We start from the raw sequence: 27,144 nt of genomic DNA, 5'->3' as shown, positions 1-27,144 counted from the left end.
TAATTTTAATGGGAAGGTTGATTGAAGGTTTTCAAAATGGGTTTTTAATTATAAAAGATGAAGCGGTATGCTACACTATGGCATATCACTGTCTTTGTTATGCACTTAATGCAGTCTTTCATTTTGTCCGCACATACCAGTGCTTCAGTTGAGGCCAACTGCCCATAGTACATTCTGCTTACTGTACTTGTACTGCGACCACAATTCATGCTAAGGATAGCAACTTAATTGTTACCTCCGTTTTCGAAATCCTTCACATTTACGGGCCGGTTTATCATTTTTTACTTTACTTTTTGCTTTTTGTATATTTACGTTATTAATCTTCTAGTATTGCATTCTGTAAGCACTTTCTGTGTAGGCTTAGCGGATCCCCAGCGGTCCATGGAACGAGGGTATGAAACACTGCTCTGGAGAGATGTTTGGGGAGTCCACCCTTTGTCAAAAATCTGGGCAGGTGCTGAATTATATTTAAAGTGGTGAGACATAAACAGCAAGCCAGATTTTCAATGAGAGATCAAGCCTTACCGACCACAAGAGGTTTTGGTGGTCTCCCTTGATAACATTTAAAATAATGGGGCCAAATTGTGATATAAAAGCATGATTTTGAAATAAAGGATTAAAAACGAGAAGATTTATAGGCAAAATGAAGAGCCTCTCATGATAATAAAATACGTGTGTCAAAACAGCTGGTCCTTTCCAGAGCCAGATCATTGGGTAATACCCTCCCCACGGGAAAACAGGGAAACAGTGGTGGCAACGTTTGCATATTTCAGTACAATGATCCAGGAGCTGTCTCAAAAACATATCTTTTGCATGCAGTTTAAATAACCTGGATTTTTTTAAATTATGCTTTTTTTGTTTAAAATAACATTACTGTCCTCCCAACTACAACTTTTTTATTTACAAACATCATATTTCACCCCCAAATAATAGTTATTCGTTTTCAGTGGGTACTATTGTCTCACAAGAACAGAACACAACACGCTATGGACAGCAGTGGTAACCACCAAATGTTAAGAATGCTACTTGTAACCACCAAATGTCGGGAATGTCCAACTTGATCCAGGGTGCCGTGGCTGTCTACTATTGGGAGGGTGTAGCTTATCGCATAGAAATAGAATGGTTGATATTAGATAAAGACAGTCATGCAAATCAAAGGAGCCATATCCATAGGCAAAATAAAAAAAAAGTCACAGTTACTGGCTCCTCTGAGTGTGCATTCCATTCCATTACTGAATAAGTTTTGTAAAATCAGTTAAAAGTAAAAAAAAAACATTTTTTTGATTTCCATCACTGCATAGAACAGGAAATATACACTAGATATAACATAAGTTATTGAACAAAAGTACTAGCAAAAAAGAGTGTAATGTATACATACCAAAAACCTAAATTTAGGTGGGAATCACCTGTTTGAAGATAAACATGTGGATTTTCCTGGATGCTGTGAAGGAAAGTCTTGATTTTATTAAAGGCATGTATCCAAGCATAATTCTTTTCTTTGCTATAATGGCACGGCAGCCAAGGTAATCAAGCTACATTTACCATGCATCAATAGGGAGTAATCTACCAATAAACTCATAATGGTACTGAAACAACAGTCAGTCAACTAACCCATGAGGATTCTTTACTGGAAGCATCAAGTCCCCTGTTCTTGCATGGATACAAAAGTCATAACTAATAAAACATTGAAACTATGAACAAGACAAAGATAAAGGCCGACAGAAGGGAAATAGGGCTAAATGTATTAACATTAGGAATCCTAATTTCCTCATTGCAATTCTCTCTCTATCACAATTAGGAAATCAGTATTCCTAAGGAATGAAACTCTTTTGAGTTTCATTAGCAATTCCTAGTGCGTCATAAATAGACCTACCTAATGCATATTTATACCTATTAGGAATTGCAGCCCTCACATGGATGGTGTCCTTCTGAAGTCAGCAGACTTTTTGAGCAAAAAATGATGGATTTAGGCCCAGGTCTCTGTACTGGGGTGAATGTATGACATTGTTCTGCATTCAGTCCATCAATTGTTCTATTTGCTTATTGATAAAAGCAATCTTCTTTTTTTTTAAATGCAGCCTGTTTTTTTTAAAGAATGCAGGAAGCATTTTAATTGAAAAGATGAAACTTTGCAGTTTTATTTTTTAAGAATAGTCAGTAGTCCGGGGGACCACTGCATGCTATTAAAAACTATTTGTATCCACATAATCCTTTGGGACCTTTCCCCTTTGTGAAAGGGTTACCACAAGTGTTAAAGTGGCGGTAAAGTATTACTGTTTTGCGACCGGAATTAGGTCACAAAACAGTAATACATACTATAACAATTCGGTATTTAAAAGGGACGTCCTAAACACGACCTTTCCAAATACCGAGTCACAAATGTAAAATGCGATTCGGTAACAAGTTACTGAATTGCATTTTGTATATCTAAAAAGACATTTACAAAGGCATGTAAAATGCGATTCGGTAACAAGTTACTGAATTGCATTTTGTATATCTAAAAAGAAATTTTTTGCCTGCAGTGCTACCTTGGCTCTTGAGCTTTTGCTCAATTCTTGTTCTTGCTCCAGCACAGTTTTCAGTGCTACCTTGTTTTCTTAACTCCTGAACCAGCACTATTCTAGTATACCCTTGTAGCCTCACCTTCTGTTTATCCTTATCCAGTCCCTGCCTTTCTTCCCATTTCATTGGTTCCAGTTCCTAGTTTGCTGTCTTTCTCTTTCTGTTGTCTAGCTTCTATTACCGTGTATGTTTTTTACTTGATTTCTGCCAAGTGTGCCCTGTGATTTACGTCCTTCCCTGTTAAGCACTCCTCTTTGCTAGCTCCTTGTCGATTGTGCTTGTATTTAATTCTACCCCCCTTCTGTTACTGCCTTGCATGTTCCTTTTTGATCGCCAGGATCCGTGGGCACAGCTGACTTCCTAGGTGGTGTTTCTTATTCACTGTGAGTATTGTCTTTGAGTTACATTTAAAACATTACCATAGGATCAACTCCAAAGACCCTGTCCTTGCATGTATATCATACATGTTGGTATTTGCAGTTAGTATCTGCAACAGCAATTGTGGGTGAGGAAGAAAACAAGTTACTTACCTGTAACTTTGGTTCCCCAGTATTGGTAACTTTCATAGATTCCCATGCTTTTGTATCATTCCCCGTCGTCGGACTCGACGGGGAATGATACAAAAGCATGGGAATCTATGAAAGTTCCAATACTGGGGTAAGAAAACAAGTTACTTACCTGTAACTTTGGTTCCCCAGTATTGGTAACTTTCATAGATTCCCATGCTTTTGTATCATTCCCCGTCGAGTCCGACGACGGGGAATGATACAAAAGCATGGGAATCTATGAAAGTTCCAATACTGGGGTAACTTACTGACCTTCATTCTTACTGTGTAGAGCTCCTGAGTGCTTTACCCCACATTCCCTGTATTGTTAATGTTATTGCTGTTGTGTGTGTATGTGTGTGTGTGTGTATATATATATATACATGCTGAGCGTTGAAATGCACTAATAAAGCACCTGTGTTTTAGCACCAAGATTGGGTTTCCACTCTTCATCATTTTTTGCCGACAGGAATGAGTTGGTGGCGCCGTGGCGTCTGGCGAGAAAACTTTTATATTATATATATATATATATATATATATATATATATATATATACACAACAACATTAACAATATATATGTCTTGCACGTCCGTTCTGGGTGTATTCTGAATACTAAATCGCCTCTTGGATGCCCATCGTGTCTGAGTCTTAGCCACCTTGTTCACTTGTGCGGGCTTCCCCTTTTCTCCTCCGACTTCCTGTGTGATCCTGGGCAGCGCAGTACTCTGTTTTCTGCTTACGTTTTCTACCAAGTCGCCTGTCCTTACCCAAGTCCCTGACTGTGTTCTAAACATATCCCCGGCAGTCCATGACATTGTCATACTATTCTCCATTCTCTGCCTTTCTCGCTTTCTCTCACTGGGTCAAAGTCCTCAAAAATGAATGCTTGTTGAGCAACACACTACTCAATAGGTCTATTCCTTGTCTTAAGTATAGAAAGGAGGCTTGAACGAACAAGGAGAGGGTTCAGTCAGGTAGGACAGCACAAAATGTGTGGAAGAAAATGCTTGACAATTTAAAGTACTGATCATTACACTGGGCAAGTTACGACCATTTTTCTTAACTTATCTGTATTATTTTGTAAAAGGAACAAACCACTACTAATCAGTGTTGCCCAAACCTCTAAAGCAGCAGTCCACAAACAATTGCACAGCTGAGGTTATCTCTTCAGGAACATTAGTAACCATGAACAAATGTTGACCTTGTTTAACCTCAGCATTGAGGTACTGCATTCTGTTACTCTTCAGGTGGAGACTGTTTGGAGAAAAATACTGCTCCAGTTCTGGCCCAATGGAAACAGTGGGGCTTAACGGTACATTTGGCAATACAACTTTAAAAGTATCCTGCTGACAACATCATAAACTTTCCAGAAGGGGCACTCGTGATATATTTCAATATATTATTGATGTGCTGATTCAGTGTGACCCACTGGAGCAGTGGTTTACTTCTGGAAGCTGTAGACCCCCACCCAAGCAATTTCTAAGATTTTACCCTCAAAACAATACACAAAACTACATGTATATATCAAACAAAGACACAAATTCTGAAATATTGTATCTAATTCACAAACAAAAAATGCACAAAAAAACGACATTTTTATGGGAAAATGTGTTTTCATTTCTCAAGAATAAGTTACTTACCTTCGGTAACAATGCATCTGTAAGAGACATATGTTAGTTGTAGATTCCTTACCTTTGAATCTCCCCCAGGCGTCAGTCTATATCTGGAGATTTTTCTTTAGCAGTACCCCTGTGCATCGGTAGGTGGCGTTGGTCGACTCCGCATCTGTCGGTGGCGCCATGGTCACCGGGGCGCCTAATTAGACACCGCCCCCGTGCACTGACGTCAGTTCTGACACGACTTTCCATGCCAGAAGCGCAGAGCCATGCAAGACACTGACCAATGGTGCGCCACAATTAGGGCCCTATATGGGAGTCCTTATCTCTAGAAATCAGTTTGCAGAGTGGGGAGGATGAGTGGAGCGGTAAGGTATCTACAACTAACATATGTCTCTTATAGACACATCATTACCAAAGGTAAGTAACATGTTCATCTGAAAGAGACAGTTGTAGATTCCTTACCTTAGAATAGATACCCCAGCAATACCATCCCCGGAGGAGGGTCTGTGAACCAAGTTCAGACGAGAAAGTCCTGAAGGACCAAACCGGCAAAATAGCCGTCCCTCCGGACTTGGCTGTTCAGCAGTAATGTCTGGTAAACGAGTGCAGGGATGCCCACATTGCCGCTCGGCAGATATCAAGAAGTGGTACTCCATGTGCCAATGCGGTGGTTGCTGCTGTAGCCTTAGGGCAGTGGTTCCCAAACTTTTGACTCCTGAGGACCCCTAACTGAATCACTACTCTAAGCCGGGGACCCCCAAGCAATTTGTACAATTTAAATTTCTTTTTAAAAACGCCTTTTGAAGCAGAGGCAATTTCAAGAGGGAGACACCCTGAATTGGGTCTATTGGCATGGACATGTATGCATACAGCAGTGGATTATTTAGTGGTGCAAGTCTCCTGCTCTCAGCCATAGCAGCACCTCTACATTCTCATTTCAGAGCCCTGGAGTGGTGACCCTTCCTTACAGCAACAGGTTGAATGATTGTGAATTATTAGCATTTTTACCTATTCACAGTTTAAGAAGGTCTAAAATATTATACAATTATGAAGCATTTTATAATAAAGACATGCCCCAAGGAGCAACGAATATTGTGAAAATTCTAACAAGGTAGTGCACAAAGCAATGAGTCCAGTGTACAGAGCAAATTCAAGGTTTATATTAGGAGTTCATCATGGAAGTGCAAGCGATGGCAGGAAGGCATCTGCACAGGAGGCATATTGTTTCAGCGAGATCATGGAACAATGCTATGCCAATTACCATAAACCCCTGTTAGACATAATCTTTAGTCACAGACAGCAGAACAACATTTTACCACCAAGGGGTGAGCAGTGCAGTTAAGGCATATTTCAGAGAGGCCTTGCATGACCCTCTCCTATTAGGATGCCCACTGCCCCGTCCCTTGCCAACAACAAACTGCAAAGGCTACACAGAATAAGAGCTTGATATGTCTGAATATGAAAGCTTGACAGCACACATAATTCACCCAAGGGCTTGTGAAAAGTGAGCAATCAGATAGCAGCACGAAAATCCTACTGCTGATCCTAGCTGCATCTATTTTTACCTGCCTGCCAAGTAACGGTAACCTATACACATGTGCCTTTCAACGCTTTATTGCTTTTATTGTATGCCTGTATTTTCATTGTTGTGTCTGTGACTGCTGTTGTCTGTCTTCCCCCACTGCCTGTACGTGGTCCATGCCCCTTTTTCTTCCCTCTGTTCCCCTCACTGTCCCCGTGCTCTCTCTGCCCGGTGTTTCCTTCTGTACCCCTCGCTGCCCCGTGTCTCTGCCCGGCTTTCCCTTCTGTTCCCCTCGCTGCCCCAGTGCCTCTGCCCGTTCTGCATTTTGCCTCTGTGCCACTCATTTTTTGTGCCCGTCTGCCCTCTGTGCCACTCGTTTTTCTCTCGTTTTTGTGCCCCTTTTGCCTTCTGTTCCACTAGTTTTTCGTGCCTTTCTGCCCTCTGTTCCCCTCGTTTTTTGTGCCTTTCTGCTCTCTGTTCCACTCCTTTTTTGTGCCTTTCTGCCCTCTGTTCCACTCATTTCTGCCTCGTTTTTCGTGCCTTTCTGTCCTCTGTTCCCCTCGTTTTTTGTGCCTTTCTGCCCTCTGTTCCACTCATTTTTTGTGCCTTTCTGCCCTCTGTTCCACTTGTGTTTCTCTCGTTTTTTGTGCCTTTCTACCCTCTGTTCCACTTGTTTTCCCTCGTTTTTTGTGCCTTTCTGCCCTGTGCCACTCGTTTTTCTCTAGTTTTTTGTGCCTTTCTGCCCTCTGTTCCACTCGATTTTCCCTCGTTTTTTGTGCCCTTCTGCCCTCTGTTCCACTCGTATTTTGTGCCTTTCTGCCCTCTGTTCCACTAGTTTTTTTGTGCCCTTCTGCCTTCTGTGCCACTCGTTTTTTCCTTGCTTTTGTGCCCCTTTTGCCTTCTGGTCCACTCGTTTCCCCAGCCGCTGTGCCCCCTGCGGCCCGTCCCCCTGACTGCCCATTCGCTGCCCCCGCCTCCGATTGTATTGTTGTGGTCTCACCGCCCCTCAACATTCACAGCTCTTGTGTGCTGTGATGTCGCAAGGGCGTTTCATTTTTCACTACGACGACAAGCACTCGAGTCCTGCGGACCCCCTGGGAATGTCTCATGGACCCCGGCGGGTCCGCTGACCACAGTTTGGGAAACGCTGCCTTAGGGGAATGAGCACGCAACCCCACTGGAGGATCCTTCTTACCTAAAGCATAGCAGGTCTTTATACAAAGGACAACCCATCGAGAGATGGTGAATTTTTGAACAGGCCGGCCTTTCTTGGCCCCTACATATCCAATAAAGAGTTGATCATCCAGCCGGAAATCCTTGGTGCGGTCAAGGTAGAATGACAGCGCACGTTTAGTATCCAGACGGTGGAGTCTCTCCTCCTCCTTGGAAGGGTGAGGAGGTGGGAAAAAGGTGGGCAAAGTGATAGACTGACCTACAAGAAATGTAGTAACCACTTTAGGAAGAAACAAAGGCTTCGTTCTTAGCACCACTTTGTCTGGATGCACAGAGAAGAAAGGGGGCTTGAAAGACAGAGCTTGAAGCTCACTCACCCTGCGAGCTGAGGGGATGGCCACAAGGAAGGCAGTTTTAAGAGTGAGGAGCCTGAGACGACAGTTATGAAGAGGCTCGAAGGTAACACACATAAGGTATGCAAGAACGAAATTCAAGTCCCACTGTGGCATTATGAAGGGAGATGGAGGAAACAGATGAGCAATGCCCTTAAAGAACCTAGTAACAATAAGAGACTTGAATAAGGATGGCTGATCTGGCAGCCGGAGAAAAGCAGAAATAGCTGCAAGAAAACCTTTGAGAGTGCCCAGAGCAGAGTCCTGTGGGCCAAAGAAAGTATATACAAAAGGACCTCTGAAAGAGGGGCAGAAAGGGGATCCACGGCCTTTACTGTGCACCATGCCACAACTTGTTCCATCAACAGGCGTATACCGATTTAGTGGAGGGATGCCCGGCTACCAAGATGACATTACGGACTTCGGGAAGAAGTTTGAAAGCTGTCAACTGTTGCTGCTCAATCTCCATGCAAGGGGAAACAACATTTACATGGCATGCCATTACAACGCGGTCCCATCCTGGCCTTCCAGAACATTGCCACCTGTCTCTTGGCCAAGGCCATGGTTAAGTCCACAAATGTATTTCCCACTTTCTGTTTCGGTAGGCGGGGAATAAGACCAACAGGTACACCTCTACAGATCCCTCCATTTCTCTCCCCAGGGTCTCCCCGGTCAGTCTCACTGTCTCATCCCAAACATGGGTCAGCTTCAAGCAGTTCTAGACCATGTGGATAAAGTCTACACCTAGCCTGCCAGATCTCAGGCACTCGTGCATCTCCCCTCCATGTATGACCCGGAGTCTGTGTGGGGTCAGGTAAGTCATGTGTATGTAATTTAATTGTATGTATTTCAGCCTTGTGTTGCGAGATTCCGTCCTAGGGGAGGCCAGGACTCTTTCCGAGTCCCGATGCATGAGCTGCCTACCCAAAGCACACTCCCAGCGGTCTCTAATATTGGGTAGTGATACCAATGATGTCTCCACCAGGGCCATGTAAAACTATTTCACCTGGTGTTGAGCATCTCCCAGGGAAAGTAATGCATGTAGCAGGGGGCTCGTATCTGTTTCTTCCCTACCCTCTCCCCACAGGTCTCCAAATGTACGGATCAGGGCTTTATACCTCAACTGACCCGCTGGTAAGCCATATTGTTTCACTAGTTCCTCAAAGGGGATCAGTGTCTTATCATGGTAGCAGTCCCCCACAGTCTTTAAACCCGTCTCTGACCATTCCGTCAGCTGCTCCGAGGTGAATATCTGGTGTGCGATTCCATGCAGAAGGCCTACTAGGGGTAGGCGGGGTGTATAATTGGAGCTTTCTGGCATCCTGGATACACTCCTCTTCCAGCACTGCAGTGCTGTAGTTTGCAATATCAATCTATATGGGGGTCACCATTTTGCGCTCCAGGATCTTAGCCAACAGTAGTGCGGAATGACCACCCAGCACTCCCATAAATGTTTCCTCTACATTAGCCTCCTCCAGCCACTGTACCAGGGAGGCCAGATAGTAGAATTCAAAATATGGTACCCCCAATCTTCCACTCCTCATCGGGTGGCGCAATATCGCCGGTGAAACTCTCCTACGACCCTCCCCCCAAATCAACTCCCGCACTAACGAGTTCAGAGGGGCAAACCAGCCACCGGGTAAATTCAACAGGAGGTTCACAACATAATACAGTAATCTAGGCAACATAACCATTTTTGTCAATAATACCCATGCCATAAGGGGTAGCTTCAGTGAGCTCCAGAATGCCACACAGGATTTAAGCAATCGGAGTGTCCTATCCAGGTTGCCCTCATGCATATCAGCTAGGGAATGATAGATATGTATACCCAGGTACTTAAATGTGGCTTGAGACCAGTTAATATCGTCAGGGAGTGTCTGAGGTCTCATCAATGGTCCCGGGATAGGAAAGAGGTAGGTCTTGGCCTTATTAACTCGCAGTCCTGTCAATGTGGCAAATCTGTCCAAAAAGTTCCAGTCCACCGCAGATCCGGCTACTGCCTCCTGCAGATAAACCAAAAGATCATCAGCATCAGCATATTGGGAGATAATATGTTGCCTCCCAACGAGGGTCAACCCCATCCTGTCCCCCCCCCCCCCCGGCGAAACAGCACCACAAGTGGCTCCATCGCCAAGGCAACCAGCACTGGCAACAATGGGCACCCCTGCCGCGTACCGTGGAGAATCCCATATTGGGATGAGACTGTCCAGCCCACTTTAACTCTCGCAGTTGGATGTGTGCCTGTTGGACTTGGGCCTTAGGGCAGGTTCACCCCTAATCTTTTTGCTTTTATTTGTGACCCAGTGTTAGTGATTTTTGGGTCTTGGCGCACTTTGGAATGCATGGAGAATGTGTGTGTCCATGTTAGTTCCTGATGTGTGGGGAGTGCAGGCTCGAGTTTGGTATGTGTGAACTCGTGAGAATGAATGCTGCGCAATGGTATGTGCGGCTTGTATGTGTCTAGAAGGGAGGTGCTACTTCTGGACATTGATGTATGTGTGCAGTAAGGGTGCTGGAGCGTGATTGGCTAGCATGCCAGGCTCCAGGAAGTCTGGATGGGTCTGCCCGGTGGTGAGTGTGAGATCAGCATGAGTGATGTGTGGGAGGAGTGCACCTGGGTCCTGGATGGGCTGGGTTTTTCCCCACACAATGCTGGCTCCGCCCCCCTGTGGTTTGTCTAACGACCCAAGCCTCCCCAGTGATTGAAAGGGGTGGTTGGGCCATCAAGGGTACTCCCAAGCCAGCTGCAACTGGTTTCCCCCCACCCTGCACCCTGAAACAAAGGATTTCTCTGTATAAAAATGGGGCTGTGTCCCCACAGAAATTGTTCTACTTGTGGATCCTTGCCAGAGGGGGCTGTTGCTGCTGCTGGGGCCAAGAGGACCGCCACTTGGCTTGTCTCCCTGCCTGGAGACCCAGTGAGCTGGCTCTGGCCCAGCCTTGCCCCCCTGCCTGCCTCCAGTCCCTGCTGGAGCTTTGCTTTCATGCCCCTAAGCGCTGGGTGCGCTTTATTTTGATGATAGCGCTTTGGAGCGCTTTGCCAGGCCGAGCGAGTGCCCACCTCGCTTTATATTTTAATTTGAGGCCGGTGGCCACCCGGCAGTGCCCCGTTTCTATTTAATTTGAGCGGCTGCCCACGCCGCATTTGCCCGTGGAACACCGCCGCAGCCCGGAGGAAGCAGCACCCGCCTTCAGCCCGGGCCGCGCTGGGATTGGCCCAGCCGGCCGAGCCTACCGCCGCGTCATCGGGGGAGGAGGAGATCGCCGGAAAACAGGAAGCAGCCTGCGCGCACCGATCAAGGCTCCCCGAGCGAGAGGAGAGCCCCGGACCTCCAACAAAAGACCGGTGAGTGCCGATAGACGGGAGGGGCGCCGGGACCCATTGTCGGAGTCCGCCCCCCCCTGTAGCACGATCCCGCACTGTTGCTTGTTTGGGAGCCACGAGGCTCCGGGTGCATTCCTTTGTTGAGCCTAGGAGGCTCCCCCGCCAGAGCGAGGCTCCCCCCACGGCCGCATCCCGTATTTCGAGCCTAGAGAGGCTCTGAAGGGCATCCTTGATTTTAGAGTCCCCCGTGAGGGACTCCATCGTTGTGAAGGGCACAAGGGGTGATAGAGCGGCCCCACTTGGCAGCGGGTCGCTCCCCCTGGTGGCGGCCCATTTGATTTACGAGCCCCAAGGCTCGAGGGGGCATTTTGTTGATTTAGAGCGCTGAAGCTCTTACTCCCAGCCCACATTTGTTTTGCGAGCCAGAGAGGCTCTTGGGACACGAGTGTGGTCAGTAGCCCCGAGGCTCCCACACAGTGTCTCCTCCCCACCAGTGTTCTTGAGCCCACGAGGCTCCAACGTGTGCCCATTTGTGATTTACAACTGTCCAGCACTTAGTGGACAGTTGCTACGTTTAGGCTTTGTGTGCTGTGCTGCCTGCGCAGCTTCCCTGACATTGAGACTCAGGGCATTTCAGCCCCTTGCGAGGCCATTTGGCCTGGGGGACAATTCTAGTGTTGTGCCATGTGCACCCTGCGCAATTTATGATTTACTGCTTATGTGATTTCTGCGCAAATGTTCTACCTGCACCCCTGAATGTGTTTTAATGTTTCATGTGCAATTGTTGATCTTACCTTTGCTAAAAGTGACCTGCTTAGGTAATTGTTTATGTTTGTTTTATCCCCTTTGCTAAAAGTGACCTGCTTAGAGGATTGTTTGTGTCATTACCTTTGCTAAAAGTGACCTGCTTAGGTAATGCCTTATGCTTTTATTCCCCTTTGCTAAAAGTGACCTGCTTAGAGGATTGTTGATGTTTTATTGCCTTTTCTAAATGTGACTTGCTTAGGTGATTATTTTAGGTTTCCTTCCCTTTGCTAAATGTGACTTGCTTAGGTGATGGTTTTCCTTCCATAGGTCCTGATGATAAGGTCCTAGTTCCCTGCGTGATTTCCCTACAGTGTCTAGGGTGGCGTAGGAGGTATTTTCCCTTTACCAGTAGTTACTGGTTGTATGCTACATTTACTATTTCTGTGTTACAGTCATTATATGTTGACGTGCTAAAGTGTTATACCTACAAGTATTATTTCTAACAAGTGCATACCCCTGACAGTGGTCCAGGTGGCCCTGTCCTGTACATAATCCCTTGTAAATCTTGCCCGTGCCTGTTGGCACATTGTAAAGTTGTGTGTTATCTAATGTGTTTTTACTATAATGCAAAGGCTATTTTTGATATAACCTTGTGTGGAGTTTCCTTTGTGGTGGGCCTAGGGTGTTGTCGCTGGGGTGCGTGCGCGAATACTTAACTCATACCGCCTCCAAGTTTAGCCTTGCTGCTCGCGCCACGTTACCTAGAGGGTGAGCAGGGGTTGCCTTGGTGTGTGACTCCCTTGCCCTGACCTTAGAAATGGTGATCCCTGACTGACGTTGGCGCAAGCCTTGGCCAGCCAGAGATCCTGTTTCTAATATTGGCGGCAAGCGGTGAGGATAAGGATTTGTGTTTGCGCTGTACCACAGTGGCGACAGGCCACACTACAAAACTCTGCAATTTTAGATAACCACATTTTGGGGATTATTGTTTTTTAGGGAAGTTCAGTTTTGCTTCTCCTGAAAGGTGTCATTTTGTAATTTCTGTTCAGTACATTTGTTCCCCGCCCTGCTTCCAGAGTTTGGTACCTGTGCCACTTGTGGTCAGGTTGAGAAAATTAGGGGTGGTAGAAACTGCCTTACCGGTCCGAGGGGAGGGTTGTGTGTGAATGAGTGGTGTGTTACACTGGACAGTGGAGTGCAAGTTCTCTGCGATAGGAATCTTGCTGATTTTTGTAATTGTGTACTCCTGTGTAAGCTCAGACCCCCAGGTTCTCTGTGTCAAACTCTTCTTGAGAACGTCTGCCAAAATGGAGCCTGTTTTTGATCTCTGTTGTCTTTTTAGGTACAGTAGGTCAGAGCTGGTCAGATTCTGTGAAGAGGGAGGCATGGAGGTGAGTGAGTTGGATACTCAGTCCCAGCTTAGGGACAGCCTGATCCAATGGCAAAAGGGTCAGTGGGATCTTGAGCACAATGAGAGAGATAGGGCCCGGGCCGCACGCCATGAGGGTGGTGAGTCTGTGGAGAGCCCTGAAGAATGTGAGTTGTATGATGATGACAGTGGATGGATATCAGCAAATAGTGAGGACCCCATAGATAGGGAGTCCCTTGCTGGGTCCAGTGTCAGTACCAGCGCCCCATCCCTTGTCCTGTCCCCAGAGGAGTGGTTGGATAGGAGGGAAGAGCGGGAGCATCAGCTAGCGATGGAACAGCTCAGGTTGGAGCACGCCAAGCTAGAGGCTGAAAGGGCCTTGTTCAGGGAGAAGGTAACCCTAGAGGGTAGGTTATCCCCTGAGTGCAATTTTGATTGTCTGGATTCCCCAGGGAGGGTGGAGTCCAGTGGTGGCAGCTTTTTAAATATAAGTGTAGACAGTCCCACTCCCAGTTCCTCGAGTATGGTACCTGTTTCCCTAGAAGAGGAGTATAGGTTGCAGTTCAGGGACAGTAGGAAACTGTCTCACCAGTCTTGGGAGGAGTTTACAGAGGACTGTCAGTGTGCACTGATTGAGTGGTTAGAGATTCCCACGGGACATGATTTTGACAAACTGTTTTGTCTTATTCTCAAGGAACAGGTGCTCAGTCATTGTCGGCCGGAGTTGCGGCAACACCTGTTGAGGTTGACTTTTGATCCTTGGGAGCTTGCAAAGGAAGCAGACCGATGGGACAGTGCGAGAGGTTCTTTAGAGTCACTAGTGAGTGATTCCAACAATAGTGGGTCAGGTGTCCTCCAGCCCAGCGTGGTGGAGGAGGGTGAGAGTAGCCCAGCTAGGTCCCAGGTTAGTGAGGAGGGTGTAGGGGCTGACTGCCTGTCTCAGTGGAGCGGGAGTGAGTGTGTGACCGAGAGTCCCCAGATGCCCGAAGCCCTGTCACAGAGCCTGGATGGTTTCTTTAGGGAACACCAGGATGGGAACCTAGGCTTGCCTGTTAGTTCACTTGAGGGAGATCTCCTAGTGTGTAGAGGACCTGGAGCATCTGTAAGCGGAGCTTCTATGGTTCTAGAGTCTGGCAGTACCGCTCCAGTAGGGAGGGTACAGGAGTCCAGCGAAAGGAGTGATTGGGGGATAGTATGTGAGTCCCCAGAAGTCCTGGAGTGCCAGGCATTGGTTCCACCAAAGGTTCTAGACCGGAGGTTGGAAGGCCAGGTTCAGGATCAGCCTGACCTGAAGGGTGGGACTACTGTAATCAGTGTCCTGACCAGTTCTTTTTCCAGAAGTACCGCCCCGGTTGGGAGGGAGCAGGACTCTGGAAGGGGGTGCAGAGGGTGGGAGAGCCCACCTCTGACCCCGGTGCAACCTGTGAAGTTAAACCCAAGGTTGGGAGAATGGTGTTCTGAGGGGACCCCTCGCAGGAGGAGGAGGAACCCTAGAAGAAGAGGTAAGGGGAGGAGAGCCTTCCCTGAGACTCCTGGTCCGCCTGAGGTTGTAGACCCTAGGTTGGAGAACCAGTGGCAGTCTAGCCCTGTCTTGCAGACAAGAAGGGTGGAGAATGGCTGTTATGTGCCAGGGGTTACTACCCCCCACTTTGTGAGTAGGCAGGATCCAGTGGTACCTGGATGGCCTAGGGCCTGGTCCTGGCCGAGGGCAGCTGGAGAGTATCAGTGGGGTACCCCAGTTAGTCCCTACAGTAGTTTTAGAAGGAACCCTAGGGGTTCACAGTGGCGTAAAACAGGAGGGTGTCCCTGCAGTTGTGGGCCCGCGTCCGTGTTTTATCGCCCCAAGCAGGGAAGTCCATCACGGTGGTGATTGGTCTGCCCTGCGTTTTGGCTGGAAGGGGGTCGTGTTGGACTTGGGCCTTAGGGCAGGTTCACCCCTAATCTTTTTGCTTTTATTTGTGACCCAGTGTTAGTGATTTTTGGGTCTTGGCGCACTTTTTCCCTGTGTCCCAGAGTAAAGTGTGTGCGTGTAGTATGGCTGGCCTGCCCTCCCATAGGAATGCATGGAGAATGTGTGTGTCCATGTTAGTTCCTGATGTGTGGGGAGTGCAGGCTCGAGTTTGGTATGTGTGAACTCGTAGAATGAATGCTGCGCAATGATATGTGCGGCTTGTATGTGTCTAGAAGGGAAGTGCTACTTCTGGACATTGATGTATGTGTGCAGTAAGGGTGCTGGAGCGTGATTGGCTGGAGCTGGCTGGCATGCCAGGCCTCCAGGAAGTCTGGATGGGTCTGCCCGGTGGTGAGTGTGAGATCAGCATGAGTGATGTGTGGGAGGAGTGCACCTGGGTCCTGGATGGGCTGGGTTTTTCCCCACACAATGCTGGCTCCGCCCCCCCTGTGGTTTGTCTAACGACCCAAGCCTCCCCAGTGAATGAAAGGGGTGGTTGGGCCATCAAGGGTACTCCCAAGCCAGCTGCAACTGGTTTCCCCCCACCCTGCACCCTGAAACAAAGGATTTCTCTGTATAAAAATGGGGCTGTGTCCCCACAGAAATTGTTCTACTTGTGGATCCTTGCCAGAGGGGGCTGTTGCTGCTGCTGGGGCCAAGAGGACCGCCACTTGGCTTGTCTCCCTGCCTGGAGACCCAGTGAGCTGGCTCTGGCCCAGCCTTGCCCCCCTGCCTGCCTCCAGTCCCTGCTGGAGCTTTGCTTTCATGCCCCTAAGCGCTGGGTGCGCTTTATTTTGATTATAGCGCTTTGGAGCGCTTTGCCAGGCCGAGCGAGTGCCCACCTCGCTTTATATTTTAATTTGAGGCCGGTGCCCACCCGGCATTGCCCCGTTTCTATTTAATTTGAGCGGCTGCCCACGTCGCATTTGCCCGTGGAACACCGCCGCAGCCCGGAGGAAGCAGCACCCGCCTTCAGCCCGGGCCGCGCTGGGATTGGCCCAGCCGGCCGAGCCTCCCGCCGCGTCATCGGGGGAGGAGGAGATCGCCGGAAAACAGGAAGCAGCCTGCGTGCACCGATCGAGGCTCCCCGAGCGAGAGGAGAGCCCCGGACCTCCAACAAAAGACCGGTGAGTGCCGATAGACGGGAGGGGCGCCGGGACCCATTGTCGGGGTCCGCCCCCCCCTGTAGCACGATCCCACACTGTTGCTTGTTTGGGTGCCACGAGGCTCCGGGGGCATTCCTTTGTTGAGCCTAGGAGGCTCCCCCGCCAGAGCGAGGCTCCCCCCACGGCCGCATCCCGTATTTCGAGCCTAGAGAGGCTCTGAAGGGCATCCTTGATTTTAGAGTCCCCCGTGAGGGACTCCATCGTTGTGAAGGGCACAAGGGGTGATAGAGCAGCCCCACTTGGCAGCGGGTCGCTCCCCCTGGTGGCGGCCCATTTGATTTACGAGCCCCGAGGCTCGAGGGGGGCATTTTGTTGATTTAGAGCGCTGAAGCTCTTACTCCCAGCCCACATTTGTTTTGCGAGCCAGAGAGGCTCTTGGGACACGAGTGTGGTCAGTAGCCCCGAGCCTCCCACACAGTGTCTCCTCCCCACCAGTGTTCTTGAGCCCACGAGGCTCCAACGTGTGCCCATTTGTGATTTACAACTGTCCAGCACTTAGTGGACAGTTGCTACGTTTAGGCTTTGTGTGCTGTGCTGCCTGCGCAGCTTCCCTGACATTGAGACTCAGGGCATTTCAGCCCCTTGCGAGGCCATTTGGCCTGGGGGACAATTCTAGTGTTGTGCCATGTGCACCCTGCGCAATTTATGATTTACTGCTTATGTGATTTCTGCGCAAATGTTCTACCTGCACCCCTGAATGTGTTTTAATGTTTCATGTGCAATTGTTGATCTTACCTTTGCTAAAAGTGACCTGCTTAGGTAATTGTTTATGTTTGTTTTATCCCCTTTGCTAAAAGTGACCTGCTTAGAGGATTGTTTGTGTCATTACCTTTGCTAAAAGTGACCTGCTTAGGTAATGCCTTATGCTTTTATTCCCCTTTGCTAAAGAACAAGTTACTTACCTTCGGTAACGCTTTTTCTGGTAGATACTATATCTGCCTGTGGATTCCTCACCTTGTGAATATCCCCCTTGCGTCAGCAACGTTCGGAAATTTTCTTCGTAGTACGCCGACGTGGGCGACGTCACAGGAGCACGGCATCGCGCGCGACTCCGTCTGACGTCACCGACCCCATATCAGGCCCACGCCGGCGTGATGACGTCAGTTCCGCCCTTTTTTCCGTGCCTTCGAGGCACACGGACGGACCAACGATAGCAAATATGCAAATATACAATGTACACAGTACATATAGGACAAAATCAATACAATAGTATAAACCATATATACAGAAAGACCAGGTATAGCAGAGTGGACAACGGGGAGGCGGGTGGGTCAGTGAGGAATCCACAGGCAGATATAGTATCTACCAGAAAAAGCGTTACCGAAGGTAAGTAACTTGTTCTTCTGATAGATACATCTGCCGTGTGGATTCCTCACCTTGTGAATAGATTCCCACAGCAGTCCCCACTCCCGGAGGAGGGTGTCCACTCTGCTACACCAGGAAATCTTGGAGGACAGAGCGCGCGAAGTGGCCATCCCTCCTCACCTCGGTATCCAAGCAGTAATGCTTCGCGAAAGTGTGGAGGGAGGCCCAAGTCGCGGCCCTGCAAATATCCTCAACAGGTACACCCCTAGACAAAGCAGATGTTGCAGACTTTGCTCTAGTTGAATGAGCTCTAATACCCTCAGGAGGGTCCTTACCCGCAAGTGAGTAGCAGATTTTGATGCACAGGATTATCCACCTGGAAAGAGTGCGCTTGTGCACCGCTCTGCCCTTCTTGCAGCCAGCAAAGCCAACAAACAGCTGGTCGTCCATCCGGAAGTCCTTAGTCCTGTCCAGATAGAAAGACATCGACCTCTTAGGGTCCAGGCGATGCAGTCTCTCTTCCTCCTTAGACGGGTGAGGGGGAGGATAGAAGGTAGGAAGGGTAATGGACTGCCCAAGATGGAAAGGAGTCACCACCTTAGGCAGAAAAGCAGCCCTGGTCCTAAGAACCATCCTTTCAGCATGAATGGTCAGGAAAGGGGGTTTGGAACTTAGAGCTTGAAGCTCACTTACCCTCCTTGCCGAGGTGATTGCAACGAGGAAGATAGTTTTAAAAGAGAGAAGCCTCAATGGACACTTGTGCAAGGGTTCGAAGGGAGAACCCATTAAGAAGGTCAGCACAAGATTCAAATCCCAATGAGGAACAACAAAAGGAGTAGGAGGGAACATATTTATGAGACCCCTCAAAAATCTCAAAACCACCGGAGATTTAAAGAGAGATTGCTGATCCGGCAAACATAGAAACGCCGATAAGGCTGAAAGATACCCCTTGACCGTGGCCACAGCCAAACCTTGCTGCGCCAGATAAAGGGCACATTGTAAAATATTAGACAAATGAGCCTTCAAAGGGTCAATATCTCTCTCCCTGCACCAAGAAACAAATTTTGACCACCTGTAGGAGTAAATGGACTTAGTGGTGTCACGCCTGGCAGAGAGAATGACATCCACTACCTCGTGAGGGAGAGAAAAAGAACTCAAGTTGCCCCGTTCAATCTCCAGGCATGAAGGTGTAATGTCTGGAGGTGGGGGTGTAAAACCTTCCCCTCCATCTGAGAGAGGAGGTCTGCCCTGTGAGGGAGACGGAGCGGCGGATGAGAGGAGAGGTGGAGTAGGTCCGAATACCACACCCTTCTTGGCCAATCCGGAGCGACCAATATGACTTGGGCCCGGTCTTGACGAATCTTCCTCAGAACCCGAGGAATCAAAGGTATGGGAGGAAACGCGTAAAGGAGTTGATCTCCCCAACTCAACTGAAACGCGTCCCCCAATGCTCCTTGCATCGGATACTGGAGACTGCAGAATGAAAGGCAGTGCGCATTCTCGCGAGTGGCGAATAGATCCACCCGAGGAGTCCCCCACATCTGAAAGATGTCGTGAACAACCTCCGGGTGAAGCCTCCACTCGTGGTCGGCAGAGAACTGCCGACTGAGACTGTCTGCACGAACGTTCCGAACTCCGGCCAGATGATTTGCCACCAGACAAATCTGATGGTCCTGAACCCAGGACCAGAGACGCAGAGCCTCTCTGCAGAGACACTGCGACCCTACTCCTCCCTGCTTGTTGATGTACCACATCGCAGTCGTGTTGTCCGTCAGGACTTGAACCGAACGACTGCGAAGGGAAGGGAGGAAGGCCTTGAGCGCCAAACGTATCGCCCTCAATTCCAGAAGGTTGATGTGAAACAACCTTTCTTCCGGAGACCAAAGACCTTTGACCTCCAGGTCTCCCAGATGAGCACCCCACCTGAGAGTGGATGCATCCGTTATCACTGTGGCCACTGATGGAGGCAGTTGAAAAGGCTTTCCTTGCGACAGATTGCCTTCCACGCCCCACCAAGACAGATCCGCTGCAGCTTCTCTGGAGATCTTCACTGACTCCCTGAGATCTCCGTTGTGCTGATACCACTGCCTGCGGAGGCACCACTGGAGTGCCCTCATGTGCCAGCGTGCATGACTGACCAACAGAATGCAAGAAGCCATCAGACCGAGCAGACGAAGGACCTTCAGGACCGGAACAACCGCTCCATTGTAGAATAAAGGAATCATCTCCTGAATGTCGTGAATCCTTTGAGGTGGAGGGAATGCACGACATACAGTAGTGTCCAGTACCGCACCTATGAACAGGTTGCGCTGGGAGGGCACCAGGTGAGATTTGGGTACGTTTATCGAAAAACCCAACCTGTGTAACAACTGAGTTGTCTCTTGCAGATGATGGAGCACCTTCTCCGGCGACTCTGCTTTGATCAGCCAGTCGTCTAGAAAAGGGAATACAGGAATCCCTGACCTTCTGAGATGCGCAGCCACCACTGCCATCACCTTGGTGAAAACTCGAGGCGCAGTAGTAAGTCCAAAGGGAAGGACCGCAAACTGGTAGTGCTGCGATCCCACCGTAAAACGGAGATACTTCCTGTGCGACTTCAGGATTGGGATGTGAAAATACGCATCCTGCAAGTCGATCGACACCATCCAGTCTTCTTCCATCAGCGCCAGAAGAACCTGAGCAAGGGTGAGCATTTTGAACTTCTCCTGTTTGAGATAGAGGTTCAAAATCCTGAGATCCAGGATCGGCCGAAGCCTGCCATCCTTCTTGGGAATCAAGAAATACCGGGAGTAGCACCCTTGACCCCTCTCCTGTTCTGGAACCACCTCTATTGCACCCTTTCGAAATAGAGCCAGGACTTCCTCCTGCAGGAGAAGCAGGTGGTCCTCCGAACAATAACCTTGGCAAGGAGGGTAATTGGGAGGGAACTCCTGAAAAGGAAGTGCATACCCATTCTCTACGAGATTGAGAACCCAAAGATCTGATGTAACCGATTCCCAATCTCGTAGAAAATGAGTAAGCCGACCCCCTACTGGCCCTACATGATCCAGAATGGTGGATCTAGGGCTGCTTTGCTGATGCGGGCGGGGGTTGGGCATTATTGGAGGAAGTGGTGGAAGAGGAGACTTGATGTCCACGTCCACGACCCTTCTGTCTACCTCTATAGGACTTATATAGAGGGTTCTGCTGCTGCTGCTGTTGCTGTTGGCCCTGCTTGAAGGGACGAAAAGAAGATCTACCGAATCCTCTGAATTTTCTAGTCGTAGACCCTCTCATCTGCAGACCCAAAGATCTTGCGGTGGCACGGCTGTCCTTAAACCTTTCCAAGGCTACATCAGCCTTCTTACCAAAAAGGCCAGTTCCTTCAAAAGGTAAGTCCAGCAATGTAGACTGCACATCCGCAGAGAAATCCGAGGACTTTAACCATGCGGCTCTCCTGGTCGCAATAGATGAACCCATAATTCTAGCAACAGAATCCACAGTGTCCATGCCGCTCTGAATGACCATGCGGGCAGCAGCCTGAGTGTCAGAGATCACTTCATTAAAGTTCTTCCTATCCTCCTCAGGAAGTTTTGATGACAATTGCTTCACTGAGTCCATTAGTGCATGCACATACCTACCTAAAAGGCAAGTAGCATTTGATGACTTAAGAGCCATGCTCCCAGAAGAGAAAGTCTTCTTCGCAGACTGATCTAATTTCTTAGATTCTTTGTCAGCTGGCACTTGAGGGAAAGAGCCTGCAGCCCTATTAGAGCAAGCCGCCTGTACCACAAGACTTTCTGGAGATGGATGTGTAGAAAGAAATGCAGGGTCATCAGGAGCCACCCTATAGCGCCTCGCAATAACTCTTGAAACTGCAGGAGCAGATAATGGCCTCTTCCAAATCTCCTTTATTGGATCCGTCAAGGCATCAGTAAATGGCAGTGTAGGCTCAACAATTGAAGAGGGAGAGTGCAAGACTTCAGTGAGGATGTTGGGCTTGTATTCCACTGTGGGCAGCTTTAAGTTAAGAAGATCAGCAGCCTTCCTAATAACCACGTGATAGGGTGCCACATCCCTAGACGGAGCATCAGAAGTCGAAGGTAGACCCCACTCGGGAGAGAGTTCCAGACCACTAGCATCCCGAAGTTCATCGAAATCATCATCATGATCAGGAAGCTCGCCTTCTTCCACATCAGAACTTTCATCATCTCTTTGCTCGAGAAGACGCTGAGCTCTTCGCCTCGACCACTCCAATCGAATCGAAGTCGACGGATCCGGTAACGACTCCGACGGAGCCGGTTCCGACGTCGATCGAGGAGCCGGAGCAGTAGGACGAGAATCATGAACAGGTGTGGTACCTCGATCTCGACTACGAGGTCGATCCGGAGTCGGCGAAGCCGCATGCGGAGTCGAAGACCTCGGTGGAGCCGTACCGAGCCAAGGTGGAAGAGGCGCCGGCATGAAAGGCATAAATGGAGCTGGGGCGTACGACTGAGGAATACCCAGATTGTACGATAATGGACCCATGGGACCAACAGGCGCTCCAGCGGGGTACATTGCCCTAGAATATACTCCAAACATCGCATTGAGAAAATGCGAGGGATCCTGACCGGGACCAGGAAAGGGAGGGTACGGACCTACCGGATGTTCCAATGGAGGCCGTTCCGACACATTCTCACTCAGACCTTCTGGGTCCACAGGAGTCTCCATTGGAGCCGGATCTTGAGGAATCACCTCTTCTTCCTCTTCATGCTCCGAAGGATGCGAGGATACCGGATCCGGCTCCGGCTCCGGAGTCGGAGAACCTTCTTTTGACAAGGCAGGCGAAGGAGAGACAAAGTCTTTACGGTGTTTGTGAGACTTTTTCTTCGAGTCAGAGGATTCCTTCTCCGAATGATGCTTCGAACTGTGCTTCCTCCTCTTATGCTTTCTCCTCGAGGAGCTCGAAGCGTGACCTGAAGCCGACTTAGATCTAGACCTAGATCTTTCTCTGGATCTTGACTTCGCTTTAGATCTCGACTCCTCTCCAGATCTCGAACCCGCTCTGGATCTCGACGCCGATCCCGACTTCGATCGAGACCTTTGCTTCGACTTCGATCTTCGTGACGTCGATCTCGAATATCTTCCAGTATCCTGTTTTACTTTCGCCAAAAGTAGTTTAGCTTCACGCTCCCGAAGCGACTTTGGATTCATTTTAAAACAGGAATTGCAGTTTTTGACGTCGTGACCCGAACCAAGACACCACAAACAATCCTTATGTGGGTCAGTGATAGACATCATGCGGGCACAAGACCTACATTGCTTAAAGCCTGTTTTCCTCGACGACATCTTCGGTGAAGAATCAAGTCGCAAAAGAGAAACAGTGACAAATAATTAACAGCTAGATACTAAGTATCGCAGAAGATCCCGAAAACCGTTAGCGTCGAAGACGCGGAAAAAAGGGAACTGACGTCATCACGCCCGCGTGGGCCTGATATGGGGTCGGTGACGTCAGACGGAGTCGCGCGCGATGCCGTGCTCCTGTGACGTCGCCCATGTCGGCGTACTACGAAGAAAATTTCCGAACGTTGCTGACGCAAGGGGGATATTCACAAGGTGAGGAATCCACACGGCAGATGTATCTATCAGAAAGTGACCTGCTTAGAGGATTGTTGATGTTTTATTGCCTTTGCTAAATGTGACTTGCTTAGGTGATTATTTTAGGTTTCCTTCCCTTTGCTAAATGTGACTTGCTTAGGTGATGGTTTTCCTTCCATAGGTCCTGATGATAAGGTCCTAGTTCCCTGCGTGATTTCCCTACAGTGTCTAGGGTGGCGTAGGAGGTATTTTCCCTTTACCAGTAGTTACTGGTTGTATGCTACATTTACTATTTCTGTGTTACAGTCATTATATGTTGATGTGCTAAAGTGTTATACCTACAAGTATTATTTCTAACAAGTGCATACCCCTGACAGTGGTCCAGGTGGCCCTGTCCTGTACATAATCCCTTGTAAATCTTGCCCGTGCCTGTTGGCACATTGTAAAGTTGTGTGTTATCTAATGTGTTTTTACTATAATACAAAGGCTATTTTTGATATAACCTTGTGTGGAGTTTCCTTTGTGGTGGGCCTAGGGTGTTGTCGCTGGGGTGCGTGCGCGAATACTTAACTCATACCGCCTCCAAGTTTAGCCTTGCTGCTCACGCCACGTTACCTAGAGGGTGAGCAGGGGTTGCCTTGGTGTGTGACTCCCTTGCCCTGACCTTAGAAATGGTGATCCCTGACTGACGTTGGCGCAAGCCTTGGCCAGCCAGAGATCCCGTTTCTAACATTGGCGGCAAGCGGTGAGGATAAGGATTTGTGTTTGCGCTGTACCACAGTGGCGACAGGCCACACTACAAAACTCTGCAATTTTAGATAACCACATTTTGGGGATTATTGGTTTTTAGGGAAGTTCAGTTTTGCTTCTCCTGAAAGGTGTCATTTTGTAATTTCTGTTCAGTACATTTGTTCCCCGCCCTGCTTCCAGAGTTTGGTACCTGTGCCACTTGTGGTCAGGTTGAGAAAATTAGGGGTGGTAGAAACTCCCTTACCGGTCCGAGGGGAGGGTTGTGTGTGAATGAGTGGTGTGTTACACTGGACAGTGGAGTGCAAGTTCTCTGAGATAGGAATCTTGCTGATTTTTGTAATTGTGTACTCCTGTGTAAGCTCAGACCCCCAGGTTCTCTGTGTCAAACTCTTCTTGAGAACGTCTGCCAAAATGGAGCCTGTTTTTGATCTCTGTTGTCTTTTTAGGTACAGTAGGTCAGAGCTGGTCAGATTCTGTGAAGAGGGAGGCATGGAGGTGAGTGAGTTGGATACTCAGTCCCAGCTTAGGGACAGCCTGATCCAATGGCAAAAGGGTCAGTGGGATCTTGAGCACAATGAGAGAGATAGGGCCCGGGCCGCACGCCATGAGGGTGGTGAGTCTGTGGAGAGCCCTGAAGAATGTGAGTTGTATGATGATGACAGTGGATGGATATCAGCAAATAGTGAGGACCCCATAGATAGGGAGTCCCTTGCTGGGTCCAGTGTCAGTACCAGCGCCCCATCCCTTGTCCTGTCCCCAGAGGAGTGGTTGGATAGGAGGGAAGAGCGGGAGCATCAGCTAGCGATGGAACAGCTCAGGTTGGAGCACGCCAAGCTAGAGGCTGAAAGGGCCTTGTTCAGGGAGAAGGTAACCCTAGAGGGTAGGTTATCCCCTGAGTGCAATTTTGATTGTCTGGATTCCCCAGGGAGGGTGGAGTCCAGTGGTGGCAGCTTTTTAAATATAAGTGTAGACAGTCCCACTCCCAGTTCCTCGAGTATGGTACCTGTTTCCCTAGAAGAGGAGTATAGGTTGCAGTTCAGGGACAGTAGGAAACTGTCTCACCAGTCTTGGGAGGAGTTTACAGAGGACTGTCAGTGTGCACTGATTGAGTGGTTAGAGATTCCCACGGGACATGATTTTGACAAACTGTTTTGTCTTATTCTCAAGGAACAGGTGCTCAGTCATTGTCGGCCGGAGTTGCGGCAACACCTGTTGAGGTTGACTTTTGATCCTTGGGAGCTTGCAAAGGAAGCAGACCGATGGGACAGTGCGAGAGGTTCTTTAGAGTCACTAGTGAGTGATTCCAACAATAGTGGGTCAGGTGTCCTCCAGCCCAGCGTGGTGGAGGAGGGTGAGAGTAGCCCAGCTAGGTCCCAGGTTAGTGAGGAGGGTGTAGGGGCTGACTGCCTGTCTCAGTGGAGCGGGAGTGAGTGTGTGACCGAGAGTCCCCAGATGCCCGAAGCCCTGTCACAGAGCCTGGATGGTTTCTTTAGGGAACACCAGGATGGGAACCTAGGCTTGCCTGTTAGTTCACTTGAGGGAGATCTCCTAGTGTGTAGAGGACCTGGAGCATCTGTAAGCGGAGCTTCTATGGTTCTAGAGTCTGGCAGTACCGCTCCAGTAGGGAGGGTACAGGAGTCCAGCGAAAGGAGTGATTGGGGGATAGTATGTGAGTCCCCAGAAGTCCTGGAGTGCCAGGCATTGGTTCCACCAAAGGTTCTAGACCGGAGGTTGGAAGGCCAGGTTCAGGATCAGCCTGACCTGAAGGGTAGGACTACTGTAATCAGTGTCCTGACCAGTTCTTTTTCCAGAAGTACCGCCCCGGTTGGGAGGGAGCAGGACTCTGGAAGGGGGTGCAGAGGGTGGGAGAGCCCACCTCTGACCCCGGTGCAACCTGTGAAGTTAAACCCAAGGTTGGGAGAATGGTGTTCTGAGGGGACCCCTCGCAGGAGGAGGAGGAACCCTAGAAGAAGAGGTAAGGGGAGGAGAGCCTTCCCTGAGACTCCTGGTCCGCCTGAGGTTGTAGACCCTAGGTTGGAGAACCAGTGGCAGTCTAGCCCTGTCTTGCAGACAGGAAGGGTGGAGAATGGCTGTTATGTGCCAGGGGTTACTACCCCCCACTTTGTGAGTAGGCAGGATCCAGTGGTACCTGGATGGCCTAGGGCCTGGTCCTGGCCGAGGGCAGCTGGAGAGTATCAGTGGGGTACCCCAGTTAGTCCCTACAGTAGTTTTAGAAGGAACCCTAGGGGTTCACAGTGGCGTAAAACAGGAGGGTGTCCCTGCAGTTGTGGGCCCGCGTCCGTGTTTTATCGCCCCAAGCAGGGAAGTCCATCACGGTGGTGATTGGTCTGCCCTGCGTTTTGGCTGGAAGGGGGTCGTGTTGGACTTGGGCCTTAGGGCAGGTTCACCCCTAATCTTTTTGCTTTTATTTGTGACCCAGTGTTAGTGATTTTTGGGTCTTGGCGCACTTTTTCCCTGTGTCCCAGAGTAAAGTGTGTGCGTGTAGTATGGCTGGCCTGCCCTCCCATAGGAATGCATGGAGAATGTGTGTGTCCATGTTAGTTCCTGATGTGTGGGGAGTGCAGGCTCGAGTTTGGTATGTGTGAACTCGTGAGAATGAATGCTGCGCAATGATATGTGCGGCTTGTATGTGTCTAGAAGGGAAGTGCTACTTCTGGACATTGATGTATGTGTGCAGTAAGGGTGCTGGAGCGTGATTGGCTGGAGCTGGCTGGCATGCCAGGCTCCAGGAAGTCTGGATGGGTCTGCCCGGTGGTGAGTGTGAGATCAGCATGAGTGATGTGTGGGAGGAGTGCACCTGGGTCCTGGATGGGCTGGGTTTTTCCCCACACAATGCTGGCTCCGCCCCCCCTGTGGTTTGTCTAACGACCCAAGCCTCCCCAGTGAATGAAAGGGGTGGTTGGGCCATCAAGGGTACTCCCAAGCCAGCTGCAACTGGTTTCCCCCCACCCTGCACCCTGAAACAAAGGATTTCTCTGTATAAAAATGGGGCTGTGTCCCCACAGAAATTGTTCTACTTGTGGATCCTTGCCAGAGGGGGCTGTTGCTGCTGCTGGGGCCAAGAGGACCGCCACTTGGCTTGTCTCCCTGCCTGGAGACCCAGTGAGCTGGCTCTGGCCCAGCCTTGCCCCCCTGCC

At 49.3% G+C, this 27,144-nt stretch overlaps 1 protein-coding gene across 1 annotated transcript in view; it reads right to left on the bottom strand.

The window, feature by feature from the left end:
* Window positions 1-27,144, bottom strand: part of LOC144768939 (uncharacterized) — a 707,478-nt gene that overhangs the window by 546,770 nt on the left and 133,564 nt on the right. Inside the window, exon 3 of the mRNA XM_078652943.1 lies at window positions 1,379-1,441. The gene's annotated coding sequence lies outside the window, so the exon portion shown is untranslated. The remainder of the gene's footprint in view (window positions 1-1,378; window positions 1,442-27,144) is intronic.

The sequence above is a fragment of the Lissotriton helveticus genome, chromosome 7 (genome assembly GCF_964261635.1).
Source record: "Lissotriton helveticus chromosome 7, aLisHel1.1, whole genome shotgun sequence".
Taxonomy (NCBI): Eukaryota; Metazoa; Chordata; class Amphibia; order Caudata; family Salamandridae; genus Lissotriton; species Lissotriton helveticus.
Note: the sequence above shows the minus strand (reverse complement) of the source record. Positions and strands in the feature narration are given on the sequence as shown.